Source organism: Felis catus, chromosome D3 (assembly GCF_018350175.1).
Source record: "Felis catus isolate Fca126 chromosome D3, F.catus_Fca126_mat1.0, whole genome shotgun sequence".
Classification (NCBI taxonomy): Eukaryota; Metazoa; Chordata; class Mammalia; order Carnivora; family Felidae; genus Felis; species Felis catus.
In genome coordinates this window covers 61,483,607-61,504,479 of record NC_058379.1, presented here as the reverse complement: position 1 = coordinate 61,504,479, position 20,873 = coordinate 61,483,607, and the positions used below count along the sequence as shown (strand labels likewise).

General features: G+C 36.0%; 1 long non-coding RNA gene across 3 annotated transcripts in view; it reads left to right on the top strand.

The window, feature by feature from the left end:
• LOC123381405 overlaps window positions 1-15,599 on the top strand; it is a 382,216-nt gene extending 366,617 nt beyond the window's left edge. Inside the window, exons 3-7 of one of the 3 annotated variants that reach the window (XR_006588315.1) lie at window positions 2,967-3,062; window positions 9,536-9,682; window positions 9,948-10,268; window positions 11,958-12,013; window positions 14,496-15,599. This is a non-coding gene — a long non-coding RNA (uncharacterized LOC123381405). Of the gene's footprint in view, window positions 1-2,966; window positions 3,063-9,535; window positions 9,683-9,947 lie in introns of all 3 variants that reach the window. The other 2 variants (XR_006588314.1, XR_006588313.1) reach the window with 2 other exon arrangements.
• The last annotated feature ends 5,274 nt before the right edge of the window (window positions 15,600-20,873 follow it).

Genomic DNA, 20,873 nt, shown 5'->3' with positions numbered 1-20,873 from the left:
CAATTTATACTCTAGGGCAAGGGGAAACTTTTGATATCTCTGATTGAGATTGGTTATTGAATCAAGGACCTGGTTTGGAGCCAGAGATGTATTAGACAAATTATCTGAGAGGAGTGAATAAAAGGCTTTTATCTTATGAAGCATCTGCCCAAGCTACAACCTTGTTTCAGCATATGGCATTCAAAGAATATGTTGCACTCTTCCCAGATGGGGTTTGAGAAACTGTTTTCAAGAAATCAAGTGCAGGCACTGTGATTTTCTACCAACATTATAAAACCCTGCTGTATACCATTCCCTGTTATGTAAAGCTTCAGGTCCAAGGGCTCTGAAGTCACAACCATAAACCTCAGGGCTGTCATACAGGGTTTGTCATACAAATACTTGCATTTAAATTCCTAGTGCAGTTTGCTTCAAAAGGCAGACTTCTCCAGCTTCAAAAAGTCTGTCATTTGTATTGGTCTGAAATTGTCTGGAAATTATATTTGGATTGAATAATCCTTGTGGTAAAATTAATTTTAAATATTTTGAAGAAATAATGCATGAAGCACATTAGAGGTGTCATCAATAATACTGACAAGTGAAGTTCTGACTTCCACCTTTTATATCCAGTCTCACGCAAAATCCAGTTTCTTATAGTTACTCAATAGATAATTGTTTAATCAAGAAGTGAAAAGAAATATTCATCCTGCATATTACTTTGAGATGATTCCTTCTAAAGCACCAATTTCAAAACTACCTTGGCCACATTACCATTCCCTTTTTGACACCCCATTGTCTTTTTGTTTCCACTCTCAGTATGTACTTTTTTACCTTTAGTCTTCTGCTCACTGTAACGCCCAGCCCCACATCAGCTTTTGCCTGTCGTGGACCTAATCTACCCCTTAAGGATCTGCTAGATTGACTCCTCTATGAATAACTGTCTTACTGTTCCAACCTAGAATGATCTCTCCTACCTCACTCACATTTATCTTACTCACTATCTACCCCATTTATTTGGCATTAAGGCATCCATTGCCTTGTGACATCTGTTCTATTTTTGGCTGATATTGCTGTTGACCTTTTTATGTACATATCTTGTCTCCTTAACTGGATAGAATGCTCCTTGAGGACAGGGTCATGAATTGAATCATAGATTTTTTACACTTACAAGAAACTTTAGAGATCAAACAGTCCAGTAGCTCATTTTATAATTGAGAAGGAGAGAGTCTGGTAGAAGTGAAATAACTGATTTAAGGTCAAACAATAATTTGGTTAGAAGGCCCGAAATAGAGTTCCTAGCTTGAAATACACTGCTCTTACAGTGTGCTCCATCCACTATAACTTTCATAACATATTAGAGTTGAAATGGGCATTAGTAATCCAACCTCCTCAATTTCTAGAGTGAGAAACTGAAGCCCAGAGAAGCTGTGAAATTGTTGCCAACGTCATTTATTGAGTTAATTCTAGTAGTCCCAGGACAACAATTCAGATTTCCTGACTATTTGCACAGTGCTTTGCCCACTGACCTAAACTCCTTTCCTCCTCTATATTCTGCAAGTTCTGTGTACAGAGTAAATAACTATTAAGCGTCTGTTAAGCTTTATACACAAAAATATAAATATCTCCAATACAGAACCCTGGAATCTGGCATTTCAATGGAAATTGAGAAATAATAAATTTCAAAGTTTGACTCTGGCCTTTCTCATTAGTCTTTTTCTGTATAACATTCTATTTTATCTTAGGAGCCCAAAATTGTGTATAAAAATGGATATATTTGGGTGTTGTATGGAAACCAATTTGACAATGAATTTCATATAAAAAATAAAATAAAATAAAAATAAAAATGGATATATTTGGGAATACCTCTATTTGTAGGGGGGAAAAAAAACCCTGCCTCCTGCCCTGTAAGGTTTTCTGGAGTCTGTGCATGCCAGATCTATATTCCACAGAACTCTCAATCTGTGTAGGATTGAGTTGGAGTTTCAATTTATCCCTACCCAATGTTTTCTGCTTACGTGTAAAGAATTCTTATTTTCTGTATTCCACATGCAAAATTCCTATACAAGAAATATTATGATTCTTTATAAAGGGAAGTCCGTGGTAAAGTCTGAAATATCTATAGCATGTCAATGCACTTGTTAGCCAGAACTCACCTATATGAGTACCATAAAATTAAAACTTAATATCTGTAACTCCTAAAAATCTAGAGACCTGATTTTGGCTTGATTTGTGAATTTTGCTTTACTTGATCCCTCTTGTTGAATAAGACTGGATACTGGATTCAACAATTTACTATGATCACGAGAAGAAACTGTATATTATGGGAGGAAGCACTGCCACTGATCCACTAGGTGGTTTTAACCAAGTCCTGAATGTCCTTGGAATTGTTCCTTCATCTGGCAAAAACAAATGAATACATAAAAGCAAAAGTATTTGATTAAATGATTTCTGCTCTTTCTCTCTCTTGATAAGTGGACCAAGATATTGGAAGATATATGAGTTTGCCTTTTCAATTGATTAAATTTTTGAAAATTATGATTATAAATTATAAAACTATAATAATTTATTATATGTAATTATACATTTACATATAATTTAAATATTTATGTAATTTATTATATAAATTTATTTATAATATATTTTAAATTATCGAGTATAGAAAAGCTATTTTGTAAATCTAAGCTTTCAGGGATTAATGTTGCCATTAGAGGGCCAGAAGATTTTAAGAGTTCTTGGAAGATAACAGCTAACGTTTGTTGAAGGCTCACAATGTATTGTGAGCTTCATCAGTATTAAATTGCTTATTTTGCACAACAGTTCTATGAGGTAAGCACCGTTATTATGCCCATTTTATAGGTGACAGATCTGAAGCACTGGGTTTAAAGTAACATGTCCCAGAGTGCACAGCAAGCTTGCTACAAGCTATGCTTTGCAGGCAGATTCAGATTCCTAAGCCTGTGCTCTTAACTATTGCTTCTGTCTCTCAGGGACAGTCTCCTTAGAGCCCATGTGTTCATGCCAGCAAAAGGAGATCAGGGAGACCTACAAACTTCTACTCCCGCATGAAGAAAAACAATTGCAATGTAAGAACATGTTCCAATTGATAAATATAGAGCTAGAAGGTGGGTTGGAAGGTAGAAGGTTGTGATGAAAAGTGTTTGGTTTAAAATCAATGTGGTTGATTTAAAAAAAAAAACAAAACAAAAACAAACAAACAAACAACAACAACAAAAAAAAAACCTCTGCTTGGAACATTGGGACACTAGACCAGAGACTGATGTTTATATTTAACGAGCACATTTATTCTCCTTATTCTTTCTCAATTGGTGTTTTGTTTCCTGCTCAGTACATCCTAGGTCTGTTTTCACCTATCTCTTGGTGTCCTCTATCTTCCTTTGAATCATTAACAGAAATGAAATTAATAATTCCATTGTATGCCCATCACTTTACTCACTACTAGCTATGATGAATGCAAAATAAATAAGAAACAGGTGCTTAAGAAATTCACAAATTTTATGATTTATTTATAGGGAGAAAGCTTGCACAAGAAGGCAGTTGCATTATGGTATGAAAACTTGAGTGTGATGTTATTTGTAAAGTCCATGATTGTTAGTGACCCAAATGACTTCTAGTCCTATCTCTGATATTGAGACACACTTCACTGGCTGAGATTCAAGTACTCTATTTGTAAAATGGGAGAGTTGGACTGGTTTGTCTCTAACACCTCTTCCTAGTATATATACCTATGCCTTCCAGTTTTGGTTAGATCTTAGAGGCCTCTATTCTTCAGTTATATTACTTACATTACTTATGGTAAGTAATGCTTAAATATTCTTGGTAAAGTGGTATTCCTCAAAGAAATCTAGAGTAAATGGTCTACTACTTTATGGCTGAAATTAATCTTTTCTAATTACTTACTTAGGTGAAAAGGGTCAGTTTTCTGCTTGGCTCTTTCAAATGGTCTTTGTCCAGTCCATAGAACATATAATCCTTGGGAAGGAAGTTAATATATAATCCTTGGAAGTTGAAAGCTTATCTTCCTTAAAGTAAATGACGCCATTGATAGTTGCCCCTTCTGAGGTCTGTGCTATATCTTGCCTGTTTTCTTGCTCCCCATTAAGTTCATATTTCATTCATTTCATTTTGGCTCTAAATTCCTTACTCCTTGTTTCTTTATCTTGATTCCCATTTCCTTCCTCTCTAAGGGCATATTTAACCAGGTGCCTTTGAGCATTCTTAAGTGTTAGTTATTCCTTTGGCACTACTCAAAGAAGAGCTTAAGCAGAAATTTGGTCTTTCATATGTGAATTGTCCGTGCTCAAAAGACCTGCTGCCTTTCCCAATATATTTATTTTGTTCATATATATCTATTATTTTTTAATGACTTATCTTTGATTCTGGAGTTCTAACACCATTGGTTTTTTTTTTTTTCAACTTTTTTTTTTTTTTTTAATTTTTGGGACAGAGAGAGACAGAGCATGAACGGGGGAGGGGCAGAGAGCGAGGGAGACACAGAATCGGAAACAGGCTCCAGGCTCTGAGCCATCAGCCCAGAGCCTGACGAGGGGCTCGAACTCCCGGACCGCAAGATCTCGACCTGGCTGAAGTCGGACGCTTAACCGACTGCACCACCCAGGCGCCCCTAACATCATTGGTTTTAATTTGGAGGTTCATCTATGGCAAGTGCTTACCTTCCACTGCATGAACATGACTCATATTACTACAACCGTATCTATGCTTCAAAGATTAAAAACTTTGTGAAGATAATTTTGCTCAGTTGGGTTTATTTGAAATGACAGAAAATAAATGTTTGAAATTAAATTATCAGCTCAAAACTATAAAATAAATCCCTGGAAATCACAATTATTAAGTATATTTAAACAGAATTAACTATCTCAACCTGAGGGTGAAATCGACATAGCCATTGAAAGATTCCCCAAACAATCTTTGGCAAGTGATACAAAATCATAACTTACCATTTCCAAAGATGATTTAACACTGAAGTTTGAATTTCTAACTATGAAAATACGACATAAGAGGAATTATAAATGCATTTTGTCAACTCTCTTGCATTCCAATTTATTGAATGCATGCTTCTGTGTACTGTGATGCTTAATTTGTCTAGACTAGGTACCCTCTACAATGTTACTCTAAAAAAATACTTTAAATATAGAATAGAGATATTTGTGATTTATTGAATTGCCTCTAGAAAAAAAACATAGTTAATTAAAAAAGCTTCAGGTCACTATACATTTTAATTAATTTTTAGCTGTAATTTCAGATTGTTAAAAAGGCTAGAAGAAGGTAGAGAATAAATATAGCTAGCAAGCAAGCTAGAGCTACTTTAATTCTGGTTTATTAAAACCTATTCAAGTCTTTGATGGTCTATGAAATCATGGTATTCTATCAATTATGATCTCAAAAGACTTCTGAAACATTTTTTAAGCGAGAAGTAAGTAAATTATGGGTTTGTCTTTTAAAATGTGTTTTATTATGTCATTACTTCAAATAATGTCAGTAACTCAGTACCAGTTTGAATGGTTATGGAACATTTGTAATTCAAGGGGGTGTGATTATCATTGTATATTCTGGTATAAAAAAAGACTTTAGCCAGATTACTTTTTATCGGCTCATGAATTTAGATGCAGTTCTTTTAGTTCCATAATGCAGCTGTCTAGGGGTAGATATATGCAACTCTCCAGATTGGCTGCCATTGAAAACTTGTAGTCTGCAACTTGATAGTTCAGGGTAGGGAGGGATTGCTGGCTCTCCTGGGGAAAACATTTTGAAACAAATAGCTACAACAATGACAAAAAATGAGATTTGAGTTAGCTGTTTCCCAGGTGATATGTTTGTTCTCCATCTATAAGTATAATGAAGGGGGATAAAAAAAGCAGCTCTCTTTGAGTTCATTTCTAATGCCAGTCTGTGTATGATAAATGTTAATTTCTCCAATCATCCAACAAATAAGTCCTCCCTTCCACTAAGAATCATTCACTTAACTGCCAAATTCATTCCTTCCATTTAATATGTTTTTATTAACCACATTTGCCATCAGCAATTTTCAGCCCATCGGCTGATGAAGAATGATGCATTCTCCTTTCATTAATGCTCACTTAAGAAAATAATTCTTAATCTTCAAAGGCTGAGTAGGCACACTGTATACTCTTAACAAAAGAAAAAAAGATATACATGAGGAAAAGACAAAGCCATTTATGCAGAATTGATCAAAACCTCTGAATGATGACAAGGCAGGGTGGAGAAAGAGTCAGGTTCATATTTCTTACAGACACACCTATATCTGTTTATTACAGACAGGTTTCATGTAGGATTCTCAATAATGAGTGCTATAAAGTACATTAAGAATCAAAAATATGGGAAATGTTGATACTGTAAACTTAGTGTTTATTAGAGAAGTCATAAGAAGACTCAAAATAAGACCAGACTTTCATAAAAATAAGGTATCTAATCTATGGTTTTACGGCCCTGAAATCTTCTTTCTGAGACCACTTTGGCACCCGTTCCCAACTCTTTTCCCTCCTTGCAGAAATTAGTAACCTTGTGTTCTAATACTAGATGAAGGGTACCTAACTAAGTCCAGACTAATGGGGGAAGAAATCCAGAGTGGACAAGGCCTGCTATTTATTCTGAAAAGCACAGGAATTTTCTGGATAACAGTGGTTGAGTAGTTAAAGGCAAGCACTGAAGTCCAAGGAGAGAGCCTGGATACTGGGAAGGAAACAGAAACCACACAGCTCATAAAGCAAAGAACAAGTCCTAGTGACTATAGGAAACTGAAAGCACTCTTATCCGTCTTTGGTTCAGTGGTGGGCTCCATGAATCAAACTTGTGAAAGACAGATTAATAGGAGAAAATGATTTATTACATCTGCATACAGGAGCTTCATAAATTAAATAAATAAATAAATAAATAAATAAATAAATAAATAAATAAAGTGATTGAAAACCCAAAGAGGCCATTGACCCAGAGAAATATATACCAGTTGAACAAACTGTAGAAAAGGAAGAAGCTGTAGGAAGTAGATGGTAATAGTAGATTGATGATAAATAGGGTAGTTCAGTTAAGTTCATCATGCAGATTGTATCTTCCCAGGAGATGAAAGTTGTCCTCTGCTCATTCTTCTTTTCCTGAAACAGGAGCAGAGGACACCTTTATAAATGGAAAATTCCTTTACGAAATGGAAATTAATGCCCTATTTTTAGGCATTTAGGAGAGGCTCGAGAGCTTTTCCTATGTCTGCTGTTTCTCAGTTACTTTCAGCTCAAATTAATCCTATGCAAAAGTGGTATGATTTGGGGTGGCCTATTATGGTCCCCTTCATTCTGAAGCATAAAGTTATATATATATAATCAAGAGAATAATGCATATTTTGTAGGATTGTGTACTTTTGGAAACAGGCTATTTTGATTGTTAAAACTTTGTTGGTTCATTATTCTTTTTATGGTCATTAAGTAGGGATTCTGTTCAGTGTTATCAATATGTTGTCTCATAAGACCCTTGATACAGGCCCTGTGGAGTTTGTGGGATTAGTCCTCTTTTACATAAAAGAAAACCCAATTAACAGAGAAGTAACTTCTTGAAGGCTCACAGCTCACAGTGGCAAACATGTAACTCGAGTCTAAGTCCAAGTATTGTATTCTTTCTCCAGGTGTGGGCCCTGCTAGGAGGGATAAGTAGAAGTGCAGGTAAAGAAAACTTCTTGAGGGGTGGGAACTCTTGGCCAAAACATAGCCACAGCAAATGTGTTTAGTTAAAATACAAATATAAATTATAAAAACACATCATAAAGCCAATGTGTCAAAAAAAAGCCTTTAGTTTACTACATGCTCAATGTGTACAATGTGTACATGCCTTATAATGCCAAATGTGTAACATGACTTATAAAACATACTTATCAGAAAGTATACAGCTATCCCCATCAGAATAGCCAAAATCAGAAATGTTGACAACATCAAACACTGGAAAGGATGTGGAACCACAGGAACTCTCTCATTCATTGCTGGTCAGAATGGAAAATGAAACTTTGGAAGACAATATGGCACTTTCTTACAAGCTAAACATACTCTTACTATATAATCCAGTAATTGAGTAATTTACTCAAAGAGCTTGAAAATGTATGTCCACACCTAAACCCCCACATGTTTGTTTATAGTAGCTTTATTTATAATTGCCAAAACTTAGAAGGAATCAAGAGGCCCTTCAGTGGGTGAATGGATAAACAATGATACATCCATACAAGGGAATATTATTAAGCAGTAAAACAAAATGAGCTATCAAGCCATGAAGACATGAAGGAAACTTAAGAATATGAAGCCAATTGGAAAGGCTACATACTATATCATTTCAATTTCTATGACATTCTAAAGAAAGTAAAACTATGGAGACAGTAAAAAGATCAGTGATTGCCAGGGATTGTGTGTAGAGGGATGAATGGACAGAGTACAGATGATTTTTAGGGCACTGAAAATACTCTGTATGATACTGTAATAATAGATACATGTCATTATATATTTGTTCAAACCCATAAAATGTACAACACCAAGAGTGAACTGTAATGCAAACTATGGACTTTGGATAATTATGATGTGTCAATGTAGGCTCATCTTTGGTAAAAAAATATACTATCTGGTAGGGGCTGGTGATAAGGGGAAGAGCTATGCATGTGCGGGGGCAAGGAGTAAATGGGAAATCTCAGTACCTTCCTCTTAATTTTGTTGTGAACTTAAAACTTCTTTTAAAAAAAATAAAGTCTAAAAACACATATATACTGCTCTCTAGATTTACCCACAAAGCATTATGCTTGATTCTAAACTTGTTTCTCAGAGGATAGGTCAGGGAAGTATGGGAATGTAGTTAAGACCTGACATGGTACCTGCCACCTGGGACAAGGTAGTGATATAGGCATGACTCAAATTTTGAAACTAACTATAGTGACACATCTGGGTAGGAGAGGTCTACTACTAACATGGAAAAGATGAACGTGAAACATGATTCAGGAAAGAGTCAACATGTAGGTCTCTGGTCATGGAAATGATGCTCCAGGCAGCAGTTTGAATCAGGAGATGGGATTATGCAAATATCTTCTTAGAGAAACAACATACCCCTTATCTCCAAACCATTAAGAAGAGCATATGAAAAAGTCCTCAAGCTAGCATGATGGGCAAAATAAGTCAGAATGGCAAGTCTCCTTATCACTCAGGGGTACTTGTAGTAAATTTCCAGTGTTTGAAGCCATCTAGGATAACTGGCTGAGTACATGTGTATCAAGGCTTACAGACTTTACTATAAAACTATCAACCGTGGTGGAAAACATTACTATTCCAGGGAACATGGGCTTCACCACCTATACAAGTTCACATATAAAATTAGCCATCATAATGCCGATCAAAATATGTCAATGAATTTTAAGTGAAACATTAAAGAATCATCATTAAAAAGGAATGGAATATAATGTATGTGAGAGAATAAAATATATGTGTATGTGATTTTGTCTTAAACTTGAAAATCCTTTATATTTGATCACTTATAATCCTAGATATGAAAGAGAGACCACATGAAGCCTTTTTGGACAAATGAGAAGCAGAAAAATCACTGAAAAACTGACTTAAACACAGTTATCTTAGGAACTGGAGCAGAGCCAATCTTTACTTGGATGCATTGGTGAAAAAAACTAGAGGGTCAGGTAATTATGGTAGCAAGGAGACAAGATGAAAAAAGAGAATTCTGACCTTACTGCAGGAGCAGAAGTGTATGCCCTAGAACAACAAAGGCAACTGCTCTGTTTTGCTCACACTTGTGAAATATTTTAGTTGTATTAATTGTAAGACACTATCTTTATTTTGAGTTGCTACAATATCATCATCCACATATGATAGGGTTTGTGTCATAGCTGTAGAAAATTACCGCTGATTGTTGACATATAAATTTCTTATTCATTTATGTCTCAGATATTGAAACCAGACACACCATGATGAACTGGACTTAACCACGACATTTGCTTATATCCTGTGATGCCAATGCATTTGTATACCACAACTCAAGCACACTGCTCTCCAATTTCCTCAAGATACTGAGAACATATGATAAGCACCCCAAGACAAGTGAAGAATAACATCAGGGTGTATTTTTCTCTGTTCTGTTTGTATTTTTAAGGAAGACAGCAGAGAAAAGGTAAAGACTGACTGAAGAATGTAATGGTAAAGTTTTAGACTGCATGGCATATTGCTGAAAAGAGTCCTTCAAAATGCCCCTGAAATGACCCCACAAAGGTACCTAGCTCCTCTTATTTTATATAAAATGGAACTAATAGAAACTGAGGATGTATTATGAATAATGAGGCTGAATTTTAATAAAAACAATGTCTTTACTAATCTAAATGTTCATTCCATCAAAATGAAAAGAATGTTAATCTAAGTGCTATTCTCCTGACACTTAGAAGCCTTGATTCATTCTATTAAGATTCTTCTCCACTCTTGCAGTGCCCTAAGATAATAGAGAAGCTGTGTTTATTTTTTGAACAAATAGGTAATTTTTCTGGACGCAGTCTGTATAGGAAATGTTCCAAAATATTTATGAAACAGAAGGAAAATTCCCAGTACAATAGAGCATCCACATAGTCTACAATTGTACAATTTAGGCTCTTGACTAGTAAAATACTTTTCTCAGTTCAGTAAAAATAGTTATTGATTAAGAATCGTATGCATACTATTTTGCTGGGTTCTGAGCAGTATACTTTCCATCTTCAAAGAACATCAACTCTATCTGAGGGAAATAGACATTATAATAGAATCAGCTAAATTATCATATAAACAGGGTAAGAATAAATGTTATACATTATTAGTTGTGCACAGAAACAACCTAATATTTTCAGGACCTAGAACAATCATGTAAATGAAGACCCATGTATCATGTATCTAAATATTTAGAAGTTTTAAGCATTTATAAGAGACTGAAAGGCTGAGTTTGAGTTTAGGATTCTCAGAGTTCCTGTTGTTGTGCTGGAATACTAGTCTCAGAGAGAGCCCACACCAGCCCATCTTTAATAGCAGCCTGCTCCTTTTCCTGTGCACCTCTGGCCCTGGACTGTGCTGCAAGTGATACGTCTCCTGCAGGCATGGGGTTACCTCGTCCACATGTCCGGGAATGTAAGAAGATACCAGCTTCCTAGCTGAACCAGATGGTGAACTGGGCCCCAGATTTGAATAGCACTTGAGATTTGCTGGGAAGAGGTAAAGTCCATTGTAAACAGGACAAAAAATAATCAAACCCCTGGGGAAAGAAATTATATTAGATGTTGGAGTTGTAGGTGCTGGGTTTGTTTGTTTGTTTTTTGTTTGTTTGTTTGTTTTTCATTGACGGTACTTACAAGAGCAGGGAGTTCATATTAGGAAAGAGTAGCAATTAAGATGAAAATGTTTCTTCAATGATTCTGCCTATAACTGCAGAATTATGTTAAAAACTTACTGGGATTAGCATCAAGATGTGTCACAGTCTAATTCTAGACTATATTTTCATCCTCATTGCTCATCCTATTATTTTTTCATACCCCACTCTGAACAAAGAATGTGACATTTGACTTGACAATGAAATTTAACACTTAAATCTAGAAAAGCATAGTTATGTATGATCAGTAAACCTTTATGTTCCATATGTACCTATCACATCGGGCTTCCCATTCCTCACTCATGCAAATTTTGGCCTCCACGTTTTAAGTTATGATTTTTTTTTCAGGTCAAATATACACACTTCTGTGCTATATAGAAAACTTTCCCAAACCTTTACAGTTTATCTCAAATATTGACCAATCATGGAAACTTTTATACTTGCCTTGGAAGAATAATGGATCCTGTTGTATAGTCTCAGAGAAGTGTGTTTGTATCATATCACATATTTGTATACAAGTTATAACTATTGGAAAGTAAATACAACATGATAATGTCTTATTTGCATTTACCAAGGTACCTGTCATCGTTCCTGATAGATTGCAAATATTCAGTTAAGAATGGGTTGATAAGTAAGTATAAATAACTTTTTAATTTAATGTTGGTACAATAGGTAATGGGCATGGGCAGTCAAGTAAATAAGTCTCCTGGAATACAAAAAGGTCATAGGGTACTTGCTTCTGAATCAAATTTCTTAAAATACAAAGAAAATATTTCACCTTGGCCAAAGATGGCAAAATTTTCCTTATCCTAAGAACTTGGCCTTAGTATAGTTTGTTTTGAAGGGATTCCTATTGGAGTTTATGGTGCTTTCTCTAGCTTAAGTCCCATTTGTCTCTAGATCCCACCTTATTTAAGGAAAACCACCAACAAACTGAAATTCTTCCTGTCACTTTATTACAAACTTCATGGAGCTTCAGCCCTGACAGCAAACATCAACAAGCTCCATGAAGTGATTGACACTGCCCGTCAATCATAGCTTGGGTACAAAGTGAAAGGGAGGTGGTTCTTTATGGTGGATGTATGAGAGGGAAAACATAGTTATCTCAGGTAAGTTTATCTGTAAATGCCAGTCCTTAATACTGTGAACGTAAATGACTTCCACCCGTTATTCACTTTTCTTTCTTCTGAATGTTAGTTTGCTCCATCGAAGATAACAAAATATTAAGTGGTACAACTAGGTTTTAGACCAGAAGGTAATCATCCTGAATAATACTTTTGGAATGATTGTGTTTAATATGGTGGGATTATTTTAGGGTTAATTGGGCCTTTGTTTCTGAATTGCTTATGAAAATTCAGTATAGGTGTGAAATACCACAGTGTAGCAATTTGTATTTCCAACTATTAGTTTTCATTGAGTTTTTCCAAACTTCTATTTTTTGATAATAAGAGAATTGCCTTTTGTGCATTTATATTACTTTTCTCTCTTTTCCTTTGGCTTGGATTACGATGTTCAAAAAGTAGTTAAGTTTCCTTACTATTAGTCTCTAAAATTTTTAAGAAACAAACTGGGAATTCAGTCTGATAATCCAGTACAAATTGTGTCCCTATACCACACACACACCAAAAAAATCCCATAGCTTAAAGATTCACTGAATAGACATTTGGATTGGCAAATCAGGGAGTGTCTGTGTGTAAAGTGGATGTGTTTTTTACATTTTACTCTTAAACCAGATTTCTAGCATCATGGAAATAAGATGTATGAGACATAAAAGAGAGGATAAATATTTTCTTTTCATTTGATAAGTTTTGAAGCAGACTTAATGAAAGATTAAATTCAATTTCTGAGGTCATATAGCTGGCTAAACCAAGGATAAAATCAGGGTCTGGGTAAATTGCCTTCAACTCTGACCAGATTTGCATTTTGCATTAAAGAAAATGTTTCTATTTCAATAACCATTTTTAGAGAAACTTGTAATGAGCCTAATTAAGTAATAGCCAGAGTCCAGTCTCTTTCAGAAATACAAACCAAAATATTACCTGAACCCCTGAGTTTTCAGAGATCCAATAGCAGAGAAGTTGAGAAAATATAGAGACAGAGAGTCAGTCTGTCCTCACTACTAGACAAAGCTCTCAAAGCCCATACCCATACAGAATCAGTGTCTCCACTTCCTATTCATGAGAAATAATATAAAACAAAGCCCTTTATACTTATTTGGGCAAATCTACAGTATCCCTTGAGTTCCAGTCTGTGACTAAGCAAGAAAACTATTAGTAGAAATAATTTTTTTTTTATTACTAAAACTGCTCTTGACCTCTAGACCCTTTCTGGCCTTCACTTCAGAATTGTGTGTGTGGCACATGAATGAAAATCAGAGGAAAATGCAAGGTCATCAGGCAATGACAGAAAGCAAAACAGTATCTGAGAGAAGAAAGATGCCAAAGCAAAAGCAGTTCTGCCCTCATTAGATAAACAATCTTCCTCAGTTCCTCTCTTCCCCATTATAGTGACTGACAAGCATTGCATCATCTCAGAGAGGAGAGAGATAAGCAATCAGGGATCAGGGAAAAAGCAAGTGTTTGGGGAAGATTTTAGTACCTGGCTGTGTGATTTCTGGCTTTCTCAAATATGAACACAAAGAAGGGGTGTGGGAAAAATGCTAGAAACATGAATCTTTTGGGTACCAACAATTCTTTATTTGAAAATAGACCCTACAGACCCTTTCATTTGTCCTCTAAATTGATATTAAAACAGGTATCTGGTATTCTGGTTTTAGTTTGAAGGTATGGAGAGTTAGAAAGAGCCTCATTCACACCCTCACACAAGAAAAAAGCTGAGCAAAGTGCAAAGTAACAGCTTTTCTGAATGCATGGGAGAATTCAGTGGCAGGGCACCTCACTAACCCTAAATCTAAGAAAGACAGGTGCCTCAGGAGAGACAGATCTTGAGTATTTGCTTACTTGGGATGAAATAGGCCAATTCAGCTAACAACTTTTAGTGAATTGTGGAAGACTGGGTGTGAGAGAGAGTGAGAGTATGAAGTCCCTGTGGATTACATACATAGGGGTGTTTTGTTTCATTTTGAAGACTTTTTATTCCATGTATCCAACCAGGAAGTCACCAGGAGCACCAGGAAGAATATTGAGATAGCTCTCCTGGAATTTGTGAGGTTGGCTGGGGAAGAGGAACAGCAGCCACTGAGGAAACACTGCCTGGACCATCATTCCTCTCTCCTGACGGAAAAAGTCTCAAGACATTGGTGGAAACTCGCAAGAGCTGTAGAAGAGGAATGAGAGAAAAACTCTGCTCCTAGAGAGTGAACAAGGATATGTGTTAGCTTAGCTCCACAGGGATGAAGGGGCAGGAAAAATTGTGAGAGCCTCACCCTGACATAGTGTTTGTCTAAGACCAGTGCTTAATCAGAACATTATAGAACATCCCCCTCTCCCACACTCCTCTAGCAGACTAACAAGCATAGAATAAAGACAGCAGTAGAATACAGTTGGGAGAGATACAAGATACAAACTATCTCAGGGTCAAAGCACAAAGGATAACACACAAAGCAAAGGTAGGGTTCAGACATTGAGAAAATAACCTTTGGGAATGCATCCAGCACCCTAAAACATAAGTAATTGCTGGAGAGATATAAAATCCATGGTCTCTGAGGGTACTAATAAGACCAGCACAACTCAAACACAACATAACTCCTGACTATATTAAAATAAACCCCCACACAAAAGATGTAACACTAGGAAAATCATGCTCATCTCCAAACATGAGAAAAAGATTTACCTGAGTGTCTTCCATCTTACATAAGATCTCTGACTTTCAATAAAAAAACAAAAACAAAAACACGTAATCCATACAAAGAAGCAGAAAATAAAAACAATCTCAAGAGACAAAATAATCACCAGAACCAGAATCAGATATGTCTCAGATGTTAAAATAATCAGACAGGCACATTTTAAGTAAATGTTATAAATTTTTTTTTAAAAAGTTCTAATGCAGAAGGTAGATAACATACATCAGGTGGGTGACTACAGCAGAGAGATGGAAACTTTAAGAAAGAATCAAATGATCGTGCTAAGAATGAAAACCATATTGGGGCACCTGGGTGGATCAGTTAGTTGTGTCCAACTCTTAATTTCGACTCAGGTCATGATCTCACAGTTGGGGGGGTTCAAACCCTGCATTGGGCTCTACACTGACAGTGCAGAGCCTGCTTGGGATTATCTCTCCCCCTCTGTCTCTGCCCCTACCCCACTCATGCTCTGTCTTTCTCTCAGAATAAATTAATTAACTTAAAATGAAAACCATATTAACAGAGACAAAGAATATGTTTGGTGGCTTTATCAGTAGATTCAACACAGCTAATGAAAGAACTAATGAATTTGAAGATGAGTCACTATAAACTACCCAAACTGAAACACAGAAGGTGGGGGGGGAGAATAAAAACAAATAGAAGAAACCATCCCAGAATTGTGGTTCAATATCAAATTGTCTAATATATATAGATAGATAGATAGATAGATAGATAGATATAGATATATAGATATAGATATATAGATATAGATATAATTCTATAGGAGGGAGAGGTAGAAAACAGAGAAATATTTGAATAAATAATGGCCAAAAAGTTTTCTAAAACTAATGACTATATCAAACCAAACCACAGATCCAAGAATTCAGAGACCTACAAGCAGAGTAAATGTTTCCTCTCTCTTCCACACGTTACTAGACATGTCATGTTCAAATTGCTAAAATCCAAACATGGAAAGAAAATCTTAAAAGAAAACCAAGGGAAAAGGTCACATTGCAGAGGAACCACACAAAGAATTGTCAGAAATTCATCAGAAACCACGCAAATATGAAGATGATGAAGCAACATATTAAAATGTTGAAATGAAAAGGAAAACACAACAAAAACCCATCAACCCAGAATTCTAAGCACAGCAAAAATATCAAAAGTAAGTATCTATCAAAAGTAAAGAAGAAATGCAAACTTGCTCAGAGAAACAAAAACTGAGGGAGTTCATTGCCAAGGGTCTTACTCTGTCAGAAATGTTAAAGTAAGTTCCTCAAGAAGATGAAATATGAAAGAGAACTACACACAAATAAAATAAAGAGCATTGGAAGTGGAATAAAATTCATTTTCTTACATAAATACCCTAAAACTTAACCATCTAAGGCAAAAATAATAAGTATTATTGTTTGAGCCTATGGAAAAGCAAAATATGTGACAGCTATAGTACCTGAAACTGAAAGTTGGAATTCGGAATACACTGTCCCAAAGTCCTTACATTACACATGAAACCATATTACTTGAAGGTAATTTTAGATTAATTTAATTTTTTTAATTTAATGTATTTATTCTGAGAGATAAATTATTTAATTTAATTTATTTATTTATACTGAGAGATAGAGACAGTGTGAGGGAGGAAGAGGCAGAGAGAGGGAGAGAGAGAGAGAGAAACCCAGGCAGGCTCTTTCTTCACTGTCAGCACAGAGCTCACTGGGGCTCAAACTCACGAAACTGTGAAATCATGACCTGAGTCAAAACCGAGTCAGACGCTTAACTGACTGAGCCACCCAGGTGCCCCAATCTTAGATTAATTTAAAAACGTGTAAGCCCTAGAGTAAAATACATACATACATACATACATACATACAAACATAAATAAATGTCAATAAAAACGTAAAATTTAATAATATAAAGAATGTTCAATTGACCTCAGAAAATACGGTAAAGAAGAAAATTGAAACAAAAATAGATGGAATAGAAAATATTTAGCAAAATGATAGATTTTAAAAAGACATCCAATTGAAAATATATCAATCAATATAAGAAGGTTAAAAAAATTAAGGGTAATTTGTCTAACAGGAATTCTAAAGTTTTACTTATTTATTTTTAATTTCTTTTTCATGTTTATTTGTTTATTTTGAGGGAGAGAGAAAGTGAGAGAACACCAGGAGGAGAGGGGCAGAGAGAGAGGGAGAGAGAATCTCCAAAAAGCTCCACTCTGTCAGCCCTGAGACCCATGCAGGACTCAATCTCACGAACCATGAGATCATGACCTGAGCCAAGATCAAGAGTCGGATGCTTACCTGACTGACCCACCCAGGTGCCCCAACTTTTATTTATTCTTATGTAGACTATACTAATCTTTTTTTTTTTTTTTCCATTGAACTATAGGAGTGTATATTTTCTATTACCTCTCAGGTCAAGTTACATGGGAATGTGTATTTCCTCATATAACAGTGGAACAGAGAATTTCATTACATGTAGAATATATTACTTTAAATACCATCATTTATATCAAAAACTGATATTCAGTAAATGTTTATTAAAAGTCTCCTATTTGCAAACTAACTGCAGTCAAATGGGTGGTTGATCCAAGAAAAGCAACTGCTAAGACTAATGGTTTGATTAAGTAGACTGGATCAACTGGGGAGCTGGTAATCCAAGAATCTTTGCAGAAATGTGAAAAATTTTAGTATATATTGACTCTGACTATATGAATTTAATTATATGAAGTCCATTTGGTTTTACTCACCATCTTTTCTACCTGAGGCAACTGCAATACTTCTTATTTGATTTGTTTGTTTCAACTCCTACCTCCTTCCTGTATAATTCTTTTTCCTTAATGCATCCAGAATTGTTTCTTAAAAATTGATTTCAGGTCACCTCACTCCCCTGCTTACATTATTAAATTATTTCCCTGTTACAGGTAGAATATAATCCAGACTGCCAACCACCACCCACAGATCCTGCATGATTTGGCCCTACTTCATCAGTATCATCTTGTGCCTCTGAGTGCTTTTGTCACACACTTAAGCCATGCTGCTGGCTTCATGTATGTAAAATAATGAATTGGCTCACATGATTATGGGGGATGAGAATTCCCAACATCCACAGTCAGCAAGTTGGAGGCTAGGAAAACTAATGGTGTAAGTTCCATCTGAAGGCCAGCAAGCTTGAAACCCAGGAGGAGCCACTGTTCCCACTTAAGTCTGATGGGCAGGAGCAAACTGCCATCCCAGCTCCAAGGTAAGTAACCAGGAGGAATTTCCTTTTATTCAGGGGAGGGGCAACGTTTTGTTGTATTCAAACTTTCAAGTGATGGGATGAGGCTCACCCACATTAGAGCAAGTAATCTGCTCTACTTAGTCTATTGATTTAAATGTTAATCTAATACAAAAACACTCTCACAGAAATACCTGGAAAAATGTGAATGATCTGGGTGCTCCATGGCCCGGTCATGTTGACACATAAGATTAACCATCACATTTTCTCTAGTCAGAGTCTTTCCTATGCTTGGAAAGCTCTTTTGCTAAACCATTGGTGGGACACCTTATATTTATTTTTCAGAATCACTTCCTCAGCAAGGACATTCCTGATTCACCAGTGTCCCAAGTTTCTTCAAATTATCCACTCCTAGAGTAGCCTTTCTTTTATTACCATAAACTTTGTTCACCTTATAGTTAGGCATTTATTTTTTACTTTTTTGTTTAATATCTACCTTCTTTACTAGACATTAAAATCCATGAGAACATATACTATCTTTCTCTTTTTTTCCCCTTACGATTGCAAATTGTCATTACTTCGTATATGGTATACACTCAGTAAATATATATGGAAAAATTAAATAGCCAGCCATACCATTATAGAGGAGAGAACGTGCTGTTCATTGCTCATTTGCCTTCAGATTCAATCCCTGCCTTTCCCTGTTTCGGTCTTATCATGGAGTCTGTCTACAAACTGCATTTTCCCAAACTCTGCTGTATACTGGGTAGGTTTGGCCAATGGGAACCACTAACCAGAGGTGAATAGCTAGGAGGAAGTAAGCAGCCAATGTGTCTGTCTCCTTTTGCACTTCTCTCCTGGCTCCATCCCTTACGAGGCGGGATCTCTGTGGTTCTGGCTTCAACTGGATAGCCTCAGCTTCAGTAACACCAGCTCATCAACTGACTCCTCTGGGCTAGAGTACATAGCAGTTTTCCACCATTGCCAGTCTCTGGATTGCCCTGCTGTCCTCTGATTTGCATGTGATTTGCATGTGAGCTCTCCTAACATGTTTCTCATCTTAAATTCCCTTGATTTGAAACACATACAAGTTTGTCTCCGAGATAACACTCTGGCTGATACAGGAATACTGGGTTCTTTGCCTTCAGTTGTCAAGTTCTGTTGGAAAAGAGATGAAAGAGCAACAAGTCTTTCAATAAAGGTATCAGTGTGGGAATGTTGTTTGATGCTGACCTGTTATTACAATGCTTCTAAAGTGTGTCACCATGTGAACGAACCAAGTCTTATGGTCTGAAATATGGTTTGAAATGCTCCAGCCAAATAGAGTGGGTCTTGACACCAGTCTTTCTAAATTCTAAAGAAGATTTCAACCTGTCTTTTGGGAGGATACAATTCAATCTATAAGAGGAAGGATGTGGATGTTGTAAGAGCTTCCTTTCCTTCTGTTCCTTCCTTGTGATACTCCTTGGTCTTCCAGCTTCCAAAACTATTGTCCAGTGTGTGGAAGAAGGCCGGTTTTCCCCTATATTTCTTCTCTAGGTCTTTGTCATTAATAAGCACTCCCTGAAATTCCTCCATGAAAATTGTAAGAACTGGTATTTTGAATAGGGAATCAAAAATACAAGGACACCCTGGCCTATAGCAGTCAATGCGAGCAGCCCTCCTGCCCAGCTTGACCATACTGTATCATACTGCCCACTCCAAACCTGTTTACTGCCAGGCAACTACATTTATTGAACCTTTCATAGTGGCTGAAAAATAGCCACCTCATTGCAGTGTCTGGCAGGTACAGCCCACACTGTAAACTTGTTAGTGATTCAGCAGTTCACATTGTAAAATATCAGAGTCAATGCTGAAAAAGACAATACTCTGTTGCCTTCCTGGGAATCCTGACCTCAAATCCCCTTCTAACATTTTCTGACCTAAAGGGAATTAATTTACTATCTCTAAACATAGCCCCAAATACATTATTTTAAGATCTATTATTTACTGTACTGGTTAGCAAGCTTTTATCTCTTATTTATGATCAGGTAAGTTTTAATTGGAAATAGGTTGGAAGTCATCCAAGCTAGGTGGGTACTGTGGTCCCTGTTGTAAATTGATCTTACAAACACCTGCTTGTTGTGTGAAGTTATGCAAAATCATCCTTGAGCTGTTGCTTTTTCTTTTTTTTCCTCCTTTCATTTTTAAACTTTTGAAGCACTATGGAACTTGCCAATTAAATCAAGAAAGCATAAATAAATCTCTCTGAATTTGAAACAGATAGAAGAATCTTTGTTGAAGGCATAGTTCTCTTGACTAAATTATAGTTAATCATTTTCATGTATTATGAGGGTTTTTATTGTTTTTACCCACAATGTGCTTGACTGAAAGAGTATTAACCTGGTCTTAATAAATAAAAAAAAAAAAAAAACAGGAAGTTGAACTCCCATAACCTGAAGATAAGGGACCAGATAGAGGGCTAGAA